Source organism: Protopterus annectens, chromosome 14.part0 (assembly GCF_019279795.1).
Source record: "Protopterus annectens isolate FY-2018-M chromosome 14.part0, PAN1.0, whole genome shotgun sequence".
Lineage (NCBI taxonomy): Eukaryota > Metazoa > Chordata > Ceratodontiformes > Protopteridae > Protopterus > Protopterus annectens.
In genome coordinates, this window is record NC_056748.1 from 15,607,532 (window position 1) to 15,621,117 (window position 13,586).

At 39.8% G+C, this 13,586-nt stretch overlaps 1 protein-coding gene across 2 annotated transcripts in view; it reads left to right on the top strand.

The window, feature by feature from the left end:
• Window positions 1-13,586, top strand: part of RBM20 (RNA binding motif protein 20) — a 1,470,922-nt gene that overhangs the window by 1,392,575 nt on the left and 64,761 nt on the right. The window lies entirely within an intron of this gene.

Below are 13,586 nucleotides of genomic sequence, written 5' to 3' on the forward strand. Positions count from 1 at the left end.
TTGTTACCCAATGTCAGTGCAATTACAGGAACATCAACAGCACCAAACTGTTTAAAATTCCCAAACTACACTGAAAACAGTAATACACTAGGGATGGGATTCAGAAAGGGCTATCACCAAAAGTAAGCCCTAACATGGGCTAAAAATGCTGTGGGTATCCCTTTCTAATTACTAGACAGGCCTACCACAGATTTTCCACACAGTCTGAAGAATCACAGTGGTGGGCCATCTTCACAGCCACTTTAATGCTAATGAGGCATTCCAAGGGATCAGCCTCTGCTAATTAGCCATGTGCTGCCCCCAGCAATGACCCCACTTAGAGTACTTATGCAGCCAGATGTGTTAATGAACAAAGATGAAATTCTGCATTCCCCCATTGTACTCAATGGGGGAGACCACATAAAAGGTAATATTGGGTAAGTGGCTACAGAGAGGTAGTGGTTAGGGTGCATGTGTGTCTGTGCTTGTGTGTGCCAGACTGTGCATATCGTGAGTGAGACTGAGTGGGAGAATACTGCTGAGTGGATGTGAGTGTGTGTGTGTGTGTGTGTGTGTGTGTGTGTGTGTGTGTGTGTGTGTGTGTGTGTGTGTGTGTGTGTGTGTGTGAGAGAGAGATTTGTTTGCAGTTAAAAGCATTCTCTAGAGTCTCCTTGTTCTTTTATCTGTTTAAAACTTTCATTTAGTGGCTCACTGCTCTTTTTCTGCTGTGATAAACACTTCTGTAGTGTTTTCTGCCTAAAATAGTGTAGGCAGTAACTCTAGCATTGTCCATATTCAGGATTGTGTTTCTGGGCCTAGTTGTTTGTTTGCAGAGGCTGTTCTGAGCACATTTTCCAGGCCACCTTAGTTTAGCAAAAGCCCTTTTCCACTTCAGTGAGAGTGTAGTGTTTGTGTTCATTGGCTGGTAGGGTTGCCTGGTCTACAGCTTTGAGTAAGCACCTCATTGGTTCTTTCAAGCTTTTTGTCTTTAAAGTTGTTTCAGAGTTCAGTCTTCTGTTACTTAAGAAGTTACCTGGTGAGTGCTTCTGCCATTTCACACAGAGCTAAACGTAGGAGGGGTACTGACCAAAACTCTGATCGATCTGTGATATATAACAATAAGAATCCTGTTTTTTTTTTGCTTATTTTTACTAGTTATTGCTTATTCTAAATATTTATAGCACTTTTTATTGCCTGCTTCATACTTTTTACTGTATTTTATAGCTATAAACTAATCTGCATGGTTGTACTAAAATTGTTTGCCTCACAGGGCCTGATAAAAAAGGTTTTTACTGCCACACTTTTTGTAAATCTTTTTTAGCTAGCTTCACTGTGTGTAAGGTATTAACTGGAAATTTTCTCCATTTGTTAAACATCTGTTTGCTTGTTCTTATTTCCTACCAAGGAGTGTATCATATAACTGATTTAGATTCCTATCATTCCTCCCTATTGGTATCTTGTTCTTATACTTGGTGGCTTTGCAGTTGTCTGCCCCTACTGTAAATTTGATCTGGGACACTCCTCCCAGTCTAGTGTCATTAGCTCATTCTACCTAATACAGAGAGAACATTTGAGAAGGCCAACCCACTTAGTTTCTTAACCTTAAATTATCTCAGTCCCTCCTTTTTCCCTTTCCACTTTACTAAAAAAAAATCTACCGTTGGTAGAATCTCCTTGTGTTCTGACTGAGTGTGCTTCTCAAACAATCTGGAAATATAAAGCTGATAAGTATATTTTTTGGCACTTTTTAACTGTTCAGAGTTGAATAAAACAATAATTGAATTCAGTTCAGAATACCGTTTGAATAAATTGCATTTATTTAAACTGTATTTGCTTTAATATTGCTACAACTCAAGTGTTCTAGCTTGCATTGCATTTGAATTGTTTTTAGTGCTGTTTTAGCTGCTTTTCTGTAAAAAAAAGTTCTAAGCTTGTTTCCTGCCTTTCCTGTAACTAGTATAGTCCAGATACAGGTTTGCTGTATGTAGGACTGTTTGTTAGCTTTTGAGTGGTGCCAAAAAGTCTGCTCTTCAATTTTTCCCTTAGATCTGCTAGTTCTCACCTCTCCTGCACTTTTACTAGCTTATTAGTCTAGCACTTTACCAAACTTCTTGTAGCAATTATTGTAGCACACAAAAGTGCTACCAGCACTAAATGTTCTACAAGGAAACAGGTCCAGTACATATTATTATGCCCACTCCTCCAGGCATGTCTAAAGAACGTGGGCATCCTGAGGCCATGCAGCAAATGCCTCATGTACACTGTCAACTCTCTCCTCTTACCTCCCAACACTCAGACTTGCAAGAGATGCACTTATATATCCAAATTGGAAGCCACACACTCTCCAGCCAAGACCAGAATACCTGGTCAAGAGGAGAAGGTCAACACTTGCACCACAACACATGGAAGACATAGCCCTCCGGAACACACACCAGCACTACCTTCACATAAAAACACAAACCATACACCCATCTTCGCGGAGGCTCTCAATAAAAATCTACCCAAACAGCAAAGGCTTCCAAGGCAGAAATGCACTCGACCACCACAACACAACACTAATAATGAGACACTTATCTCTCCTAAACAGTGTGCCAATCAACCAAAGCCCCTAAGGAAAAACAGCAGGCCCAACACACTAGTCATAGGTGACTTGATAGTGAGGCACACTGATATCCCACTCACTAGGTTGAATAAGGAAAAAGTAACAGTCAGTTGCCTGTCAGGTGCCAGGATATGCCACATAATGCATGCACTCAGGTCCCTCAACAACAGGTACAAATATGACTCTGCCATTGTACATGTGGGTGTGAATGACCTGAGATGTACCTTCCTGGACTACATGAAAAGAGACAAGGAGGAGCTCTCGGATTATGTAGCCCAGGTGGGTATGTCCCTAGCCCTGAGCAGCATCCTACCATCACCCAGAATGATATCACAGCACAAGCAGAAAATGATTGATTTCAACAATTGGTAAGTTTCTGGTGTCATTCAAAGGGGATCCAGTATCTGTCTGCCAGGGATGACATGACTGACAGACCTCGATGCTTTGCCAGAGATGGTCTGCATCTGTCACCTCTGGGCTTCTGGATACTGGCCAAGGCTCTTGCCACTCCTATAGTGCCTTTTTTAGGCTGTGTTCCAAAGACCAAATTACCACCATAACAGCTACAAACAAATGCAATCTGAGGGTCATGCTGCTCAATGCTAGAAGTCTAAATCTCAAAATGCATTCGCTCGAAGCACTCCTTAAAATGGTGAACATTGACATTTGTGCTGTAACAGAAACCTGGTTCAAAGCAGCAGAAAGCACCCCTGCACTACCAAGCTATAACTCATTCCACACCTTTCAGCCCCAGAACTTGGACCGAAGCTCCAAAGGTGGTGGTGTTTCCATATTCATAAAGGATGCGCACACCTCCAGACTGGTAGCCCAACATAACGCATCAGAAATACTTCAGGTGCAGCTAACATTGGTTAAGACAGTGATTCAGGTCGTAGCCTGCTATAGGTCCCCAACCATGTCCCAAGACTCACACTCCATGTTCCTAAGCACCCTGGAGAATATTACAGTCCAACCTAACACTCTCATACTGGATGACTTCAACTACCCCTCCATTAACTAGGAAAACTACTCATGTACCAATATACTTGCCCAACATTTCCTGGAATTCATTAATTCCAGTGCCCTGAACCAGCTAGTTCTTACCCCACTAGAGGTAGCAACATGCTTGACCTGGTCATTACTAACATGGCTGACCATTGCTGTACACCAATAGTCAACTCCTCCATGGTTAGATCCGACCACAAACTAATCACGTTGGAAATCCACATCCCTCCCACCCACCCCACCCCACAAAGATAACCACCATGAAAAACTTCTCCAAAGCTAACTCTGGGCTCTTAAAAAACAGAGGTGGCTAACTTCACAGCACCCATACAAATGGAGAATAGTTCCATGACTGCCGAATCATACACCAATGCACTGTATGAACATGTACACAAATGCATGGAGCTCACCAAACCCAATAGAACCAAGATGCTCTCCTCCAAAAAAAGGAAACCAGTCTGATGGTCCCCTGCCATAACAAACTCTACAACAGAAGGAAGAAACTGATGTGGAATAAGGTGAAGTCCCAAGACTGGAAAAAAACCCTTATCAGGCTCAACAAAAAGTTAAGATCCCTTATCAAATCCTCTAAAGCTAGTTATGAAAAGAGAATTGCAGCAGACAGTAAATACAACCACAATGCTATCTATAGTTATGTAAAGAATCTCCATGGCAATACCCAGATTTGCTCTGAGCTACTGCACAATGGTATCCCCTATACCAAGCCAACAGATATTGCCAATATACTGGCCGACAGATTCAGTGACAACTTTACCCTCTCCCCAAGGGACCAATCACAATACCAGTAGATTGCTAGGCACCCAGTATTAATGCTGCACAAGTTAAAACAGCTGTCCAAGGCCAAGAATGCAGCTTCTATGGGACCTAACAATATCCCTGGCTGTGTTCTACATGAGCTACAGCATGAACTGGCACCACACCTGTGTGTCCCTGTTCAGTCACAGCCTCACCTCAGGCTTTGTCCCTACCAAATGGTGCACTGCTACATTCATCCCTCTCCACAAAGGAGGAGCGACTACAGACCCTGGGAACTATCTCCCCATTAGCCTGATGAGTCTGATATGCAAAGCTATGAAATGCATCATCATGGACCTAATAAACAAGGATATAGGGAATCAGGGAATCTCCAAACTCTGGATCCCACACAGTTTGATTTTGTGAAGGCTAGATCATACCTGCTCAACCTGGTCGACTTCTTTGAGTCAGTCACCAGAGCTGTGGATGAAGTCAAGGTGGTTCCTACAGCCTACCTTGATCTGGCCAAGGCCTTTGATACCATTCCCCACTCAGGAATTATAGAAAAACTCACTAAGCTAGGCATCAACCCCTATATCACTGGGTGGGTTGCAAACTGGCTCACAGATAGAACCTACAGTGTAAAATTAGTTAACTCCAAGTCAGACTGCTGACCAGTCATGAGTGGAGTCCCACAGGGTTCGGTTCTGGGTCCTCTCCTGTTTAGTATCTACTTCTCAGAAGTCCAGGCCAACACGAAGGGACTCTGACTAACAAAGTTCACAGATGATTGCAAGTTGGGAGCTATTATTAACTCCTAAAGTGATTTTGACATCCTGCAGAAAGGCCTCACTGAGACCAACGACTGGTATCAGAACCATGGCCTTAAGCTCAATGCTAAAAAATGTGTCATCATCCCCTTTGGGAAAAACTCAATTCCCATGAATTACCACATCAATGGTAGTCCACTGAACACAGAAAGTGTTATAGGAGATCTGGGAACATGCGTTGACAGCAACCTCTCTTTTGACCACCACATTGCCACTATGGTCAGAACGTCCTTCTATGTGGCACATCTCATTACTAAGGGTTTTGCATCAGGGAAGAAAGAGGTCATTGTCTCCCTCTACTCTTCCCTCATTAGGCCAATCATTGAGTACAATGCCCCATTTGCCATGTACCTCACTAGATACCTGCAGCAACTGAAGAGGCTGCAAAAGTACATCACAAAGATGATCCTAGGCCTTAAACTGTTGTCCTATATGGACAGACTAAAAAAACTCCAAGTATTCTGTCTCATATTGCCTACTTAGAGGTGATCTCTGCTTGACTTACAAATCCATGTCTGACCCAGCTCTGTTAGAAATGCTACATCTAAAGAAATTCCAATTCCTCCACACCACATGCTCCAGAGACCTCAACCTCATTACCACAATCACCAGAACATGCTGGAGGGACAGGTTCATAACCCAGAGACTGCCCATGCTTGGAATAGACTTCCCACACATGTCAAACAGAGCACCTCACTGACCCTCTTCAAAAGAAATCTTGATGAGTGGATGGGAAATAGAAAATTCACCCCAGGGATCACTCCAGTTTCTCTGCTTGACAGAGGGCACTGGGAACTAATGTCGGGTGGCACGATGACAGGGTAATCCTATGGGCTAGGCTTGTAAAGTCTCCAGGGCCATTAGCCTAGCACACACGTATGAATCTATGAATGATGGGGGACCCTGTGCCATTGCAATGCATGGATCACCCTTGGCGACTACTGCAGGATAGTGTTGATTAGCGGTAACATCACATGATTCAGAGGCATGCTAATGATAATGAGGTCTTTTCTATTGCAGTTAGTCATGTTTGTGAATCTCATATCCCACATTCATGTAACCTGCCCCTTTTGTTCTCAACAGTTTACCTGAAGAGAAGGAAAGTTTTTGAATCCTGGCCTAAGCTTTTCAGCAGAAGAAGACTGTAATAACAACAGTCATTTACAAAAATAATTGGTTCTTACATCAGTATGAATATGGAGATAAGCTTTTAAATAGAAGAATCAGTAAAGGAAGATTATAAAAATGTACACCGCTCAGTAAAATTTCCAAAGTTCTTACACACCTGGTACATAATGCTTAATATTAAAAAGAGCAAGGGATGCAAACAAAGTTAATTATACACTACTAAGCTGATCATACAAATTGACTTCCACATAAAGACAAAACAAAAATTAGCAAATGAAGATGTCACACCCAATCTTTAATGATTTTGGTGCATTTAAGGGAATGTGTAAAACACCAGACAATTTACAATTTTAGCAAGAGAAAAGCATAGCAAAGACAAACTTTTATAGAAATGAATTGCCATTTGGTCTTGTGTGTAGATGGAGGTAAACTTTAGGTAGAAGAAATGGGAAGGTTTTCAAAAATAGAGTCCGGCTAGTAAAAGTTAAGGAAGTTGTTCTACGTCTGGCAACAAACACTGAATACTAAAATATATTAATGATACAAACAAGGTTAAACATACAATGAGTAGGTACTGCTTACTCAAGAGGGGCATTGTGCATGCACAGAGGTGAAGCAAATGCTTCTACCATGAGTGATTGAAGTTCAACCCACTGAGGATCAAAATCCCCGAACTTCATCCTTCCAAAACAGGCAGAAAAAACACAGAAGTCCCCTACTCCCCCTTAACTTACATATTTAGAAACTAAGGTCAGGTGGCACGATGCCAGGGTAATCCTATGGGCTAGACTTGTAAAGGATCCAGGACCATTAGCCTAATACACACCTATGAACCTATATATATATATATATATATATATATATATATATATATATATATATATATATATATATATGAGGGAAAGGGCAAAAATAAGAGGCAACATCAGGAACATTCTGCAAATTTAGGGACAGTTGAGAGGCATGGGTATGTGTGTGAGTGAGTGTGTGTGTGTGTGTGTGTGTGTGTGTGTGTGTGTGTGTGTGTGTGTGTGTGTGTGTGTGTGTGTGTGTGTGTGTGTGTGTGTGTGTGTGTGTGTGTGTGTGTGTGTGTGTGTGTGTGTGTGTGTATACGTGCACTCGTGTCTGTCTGTCTGTCTGCCTGCCTGTCTGTTTGAATGTGTTCATGTGTATTGGAGAGTGAATGAGGGGGCCTGCTCATGCTAACGTGGTGCATGGATCACCAGTGGTAGTAGTAGAAGTGTTTTTGCAGGTTTGTGAAACTAAGTTATATGAACTTTTTCAGTATAGCTGTGGTTGTAGAAATAGTAATTTGATACAGTTTGAACAACAAGCTCTGCTTGATTTACGAAATAATGCAGAAATTGTTATTCGGGGTCCAGTGGTGGTGTTGGACTCGAGTTTTTACCATGAAGAGATTCAATTTATGCTCTCTGATAAAAATGTTTATAAAATTGTAAATTTGGATATAGTAATGGGTATGAAGCAACAAATCGATAATTGTTTGCATGAATGTTTATGTATGGGACTGATAACCAAGGACCTCTGTGAATATTAATATTTCAAAGTGATTGAGCCCCAGGAACTCCAGATGCATGGCCTTCCCAAGATACATAAGAATCCACTTCGACCACCTTTTAGACCTGTAGTGGCTGGCTGACTGAGCCAATCTCAATATACTTAGATAAACAGCTAAGGTTGGTACTGGATGAGTATCTGGTAGTGCTTAAAGATACTGAACAGTTTTTGAGGGATTTATGCGAGGTTACTTTTGGCCCCAGTCAAAAGGAGATAGAGACTCTAGTTACATTGGATGTGGTCTCACTTTTCACTTGTATACCCAACCAGGAAGGGATTCAAATGGTGAGAGCTAGCATATCTAGATTTTGTAAATTTGAGGTAAGACAAGTAGACTTACTTTGCCTCTTGCTCGAATTGGTGCTAGAGCACAATATTTTTATTTTTAAGGATTAGTGTTACTGTCAAAAAACGGGTGTGGCTATGGGCACAAGTTGAGCCAATTGATATGCCAACCTGGTCATGATGGAATAAGAACAGCAATATGTTATTGGTTGTAACAACTCCAATATTAGTGTGTATCAACGTTTTGTCAATGATCTTTTTATTGGTTGAAAGGGGGGTGAGGCAAGTCTTGAATCGTTCTTTTCGTATTTGAATACTACAAGTGACTTTCTTAAGTTTACCATGAGTAAATCCCAAACTAGAATTGATTTCTTGGATGTGGCAATAACAAGAGAGGGGAACCAAGTGGTCCAAAATGATACACAGAAAGGAATGTCGTCAATCGGCTTCTTTGCACAGGGGGAGTTTGCATCCCCAACATATTTTCAATAACATTATTAAAGGGCAAGCCATGAGCACATCCTGGTTGTCCTGCCAAAACATAGATTTTGAGAATGGGTTACAAACTTTGAAGCAAGAGTTTGTTGAGAGAGGCTATGGTCAAGCTGAGATTGAGCGGGTATACCAGTCAGTGGTTTGTGAGAGAGAGGGGAGGGCCAGGCCTTACTTCTCTGGTTGTAAAGGGGTGAGAAGGCAGAATATACCATGTAAACTGGATGTTCCTGTTATTCTATCTTATACACAAGATGTGGAATGGTGAGGGATGTGATACGTAGCAACTGGCACATCCTTCATGCTGATGAGAAGATGAGTGAGTTAGTGGGTAGATGACCTAGGTTTGTATATAAGAATAGGAGAACATTGAAACAATGGTTATGCTATCCCAAGCTTCACATTATACATGTTAAACAACCGTTAGGTACCCGTAGGTGTGGAACTTTGTGCATTCTGTGATTTCATTGATGAATCTAGATATTTTAACCACCCTGAGTCAGGCCATTTGTGGCAAATTAAGGTTGCTGTTGATTGTAACACCAAAAATGTCATTTATGTGGCACATTGTAAGCTCTGTTATAGATTTTATATGGGCAAAACAAATCAGCGTCTTAGGGAGAAGGTGAGGGTTCACATGTATTGCATTAGAAAGGGCCATGAGTATAGCCCATTAGCAAAACATATGCTGCAGGCTGGAAATGATCACATATTTCTTTTGCAAGTTCTACAAGTAGTCATGGAGTCTTTGAGAAAGGGTGACCTTACAAATAAAACATAGAATATAGAGTTACAATGGATTTTGGGACTAGGGGCACAGAGAAGTCTTGGTTTAAATGATAATGTCCCTTTAAAACCTGTATTGAAATCAAGGAAGCTGAAGTGAAACAATTGTTTGTATATGTTTTTTTAGTAGTATTCTTAATTTAGGGAGGGTTATATTTGTTGTCAGTCACTTTTGGAGGGATTTTCCTTTAAATTGATAGGATAATTGATTTTAATGGCTTGTTTAAAGGTATGTTGTTTGTTGCATAATGGTGTCTGAAGAAGCGGTGTGGATCATTGCAAAAGCACTTACTCAACAATAAACCAGGAATTTGTATTTTATCCTTTGCGTGCTACCTTCTTGCCATACATTTCTACTCAGTTTTTGCTGCATATATCTATCTATATATATATATATATATATATATATATATATATATATATATATATATATAGATATATATATATATATATATATATATATATATATATATATATATATATATATATATATATATAGATATAGATATGGATCTAGGACGTTTGCTCGACTGAGCAAATGACCATAATCCAAATGGCTGGGCATACTTTGCGAAAATGCTTTTCACCGAAGAAGCACTTTTACATAAGTATGACTGTTGCTGAGGCTGTACTATGGTGCGGGTAAGGGAAATTTCCCTTTTCTCCACTGTATTGTGGTTTCGGAGGGAGAATATTAAAGTAGGGGGGTGTGGGGGGCACAAAATGTAAATGTAGTGTTTTTTTTGTCACATGCTTTAACGAAAGCGCTTTTTCGATAAAAGCGCTTTCGTTAAACTGTGTCCGTTTTTTATGGATTCGGACATTTGCTCAGTCGAGCAAGCGTCCTAGATCTATATATATAGATATATATATATATATATATATATATATATATATATATGTGTGTGTGTGTGTGTGTGTGTGTGTGTGTGTGTGTATAAAATATCAAAATATATATGTATAGAGACACAGTGAAAGAGAGAGATTAGATATAGATAATCTCTGTATATCTGTAGGTTTACTATTACAAGGTTGATACTTGACAAGCACAATGAACTCAACAGACCACCAAAACATGGAATGCCAATACCAAAAAATACCTCAAATCCAGAAACATCCTACCTCTGTCAGTCACAGGAGCAAGCACTAACATGGGTCCAGCAGTGGGGCAATGTCAGACATTTGGTATTATCGAAACATCTACACAAGGGCAGAACTTGGAGTTTCTACACAAAGAATGACTTGAGGTCAGTATGAACCCTAGAGTTCAGAATTGAGAGGTAGAGAGACCTTAATTACATACTCGGTATTGGCAGTTATAAGTCACTTATGAGTAACTTAAATACAGCTAAAAACATGTATCTCCTGGCATGACACTTCTTCAGCTTAATCACTAACAAGTTTCCACAAAAGTAAGCCAAACACAACTTTTGAGATAGTTTTACAAGTTCATACTGCCATAAGTATATACTCCCCAAGCTGCCCATGAGATCTTTTAACTACTCAGTCCATCAGTGTGTGCCCACAAGAAGGCTAAAACAGAGGTTAAGTCCTCCACCTACCTTTTAAGCAACAATGAATGGATCAAATCTAAGTTCTTTTTATTATGATGGACCTTTTAACTGTCTAAGACAACTGATGGATTTCAACTGCAGAGTCTTATTAAAATGAAGAGGAGATCAGGATAGGACCAAGAAGAGCAATCCTTAGAGAAGAATTTAATAAAAGAACAGCATTGGGGGAAAAACGGAGTAGGAAAGGGTTTAGGATCTGGATGTATAAAAAAGGTAAAAACAGAAAAATATAAAAAGAAAAGAATGAGAGGGATGTTCAAGTTTCAGAGTGAAAGGCTGGTAAGCCATATATGCAAAACTCCAGAATGTCTGTATAATGAGGTTCCATACTAAACACTTGTAACAACAAAGACCCCTGCTCTGCATTGAAGATCAAGACTGCAGCATAGTCAAACCTGCTATGAAGGAACATGGAATACATGATCAGAGCTACTTTCAGACTTTCAATTGAACTGGAGTATGAAGCAGCTATTTGTTCTATAGTAATATGGAGGATTCCGCCAATTAAGTTGTAGGTAATATGGAGGACTCCACCATTTAAGTTGCAGGTAATATGGAGGACTCACCCAATTAAGTTGCAGTTTAGTAAGGTACCAAAAAAAGCTGACGACAAGACTACAAAAACAGGAAATGTTTGCAGGTGGCTGGACTTTGTTGTGATAAAAGAGTGGGTCTGTCTCCAAAGGCATCAGCTATAACAAGTATATTTCTGTTTTGTATATGTAACATTCTTTAAAGAAAATGAGCAGGCAATATCATTAGATGCAAAAATAATACAATTATCCTTTGAAACTGAGGATATGGACCAGTAATTAGTCTATAATACAGATAATAATCGGACTTTGATATGGTGGAATTTATTGCAAAATTGTGTACTGCCTGGGGACATTAGTCTCTATATGTCCATTATTCCATAATGCAATCAATACTGGAATGTTTAAACCAAAATAATTTGGAAAACACAGAAGAAGTAAGTCTGAAACTAGCAATTAAAATGCATTACAGAGATTCCTTATTTAGTAGTTGTACTTTGTTTAAAGTCAGTATAAGAGAGACAACAGGTGGATGCTATAGGTGGTCTACTGGCCTTTAATTTAATACTACCATTACAAAACTAGGCATGAATACTATGGAGGTGAAAGGCTTCAGATCAACCCCCCCCCCCCATAAAATTCAGACATGCATATTCTATAGCTCTTAGAAGAATTACAACAGTTGTGTTCTGCCTTTATTTCTGTAAACATATTTACCAGATGTGTCAGTTTGTGAGGTAATGCAGGCTTGCTTATGCTTCCTTTCTTCTTTCTCTAATCTTGCATGCTAGAATAAGAAGTTTAGTATAAAAAATACACCCCAAAAAGTAACCTTCTAATCAGTTAGATGAGTCAGGTAAATTTCTTCCAGCATAGCTGGAGCTCTCAGGCTGTTATATGTTGTAAGAGTTGGCTATTCAGCCATGTGGGCAGGTGCAACAAAGTCCCCTGATGAGCAAGACAAAAGAAAAATGGTGGAGCCTGCATGTTGTCCCTGTTCATGTGGGTTTTCTCCAGGAGTTCCGGTGTTCTCCCACACTCCGAAGACATGCAGTAGGTGGACTGGACACACTAAATTGGCCGCAGGTATGAATGTGCATGTGTGTGTGTGGTGTGAAAGAACAACTGCAGCAAGGCTAGCCACACGGCAATGTGAACCTTGGCTCTAAATGATTGTCATTGTTGAAGTGACACTCTGACCCCATGTCTAAAAATGCGAAAAAGGGGTTGTGAATGGAGGGATGGAGTGTTTCCCCTGTCAGCAACGAAAGTCGTTGCATTAAAAAATGCAAGCAATAGTTTTAATAGTATATTTATGCAAACAGCTTAATGGTGATTAGGTAATGGTATCACATTCAGATGTTCATTTCTATATGCAAAGTAATTTTATACATTAAGAACCTGTGTATTGCTTTCACTTATGAGGAATGGTGTGCTTGTAGATGAAAGATATCAATTGGTGACATGGCAAAGCTTATGTAAACATTTTATTGGGCATCTATTGAAACATAAATGGAGTATAGAACATCTCTAAGCCAACTGGACACCAGCAAAGTAAAACTTATTTTTAAGTCTGTAAAGGTAAATGGAAAAGACACACAGATAGTAGCATATAGTTGCTTGTCAGACAGATGGTATACACCTGAATGTTTTTGGTAATTGAGGTTGCAGATGTTTCAGTACGTAAAAAAGAAGTGTGAGCTAAAAGCTCAGAGACACTACAGTAGACAGTTAATTATCCGAAAGGTCAATTATCCAAACACAGCCTTCCAACGTTTTTGGTTAGGAAAAATCATAAAGTCTGAATATGTAAGCATTTTACATATTCACTTTTGCATGTTTTTTGAGCTTGTAGCCTGCTCATGTGTGAAAAATATTCTTTATTTTCTACTGGAAATCATTGAATAGTTGAAAAGTGCATTGTCTGCATGCAGAAAAAATAACATTTTAGATGTTTTTTATCCAATGGATGTTTGATCATCTAAACTGTTTGATTATACAAACTAGCCTAGGTCCCAATTAATTCAGATAATCAACT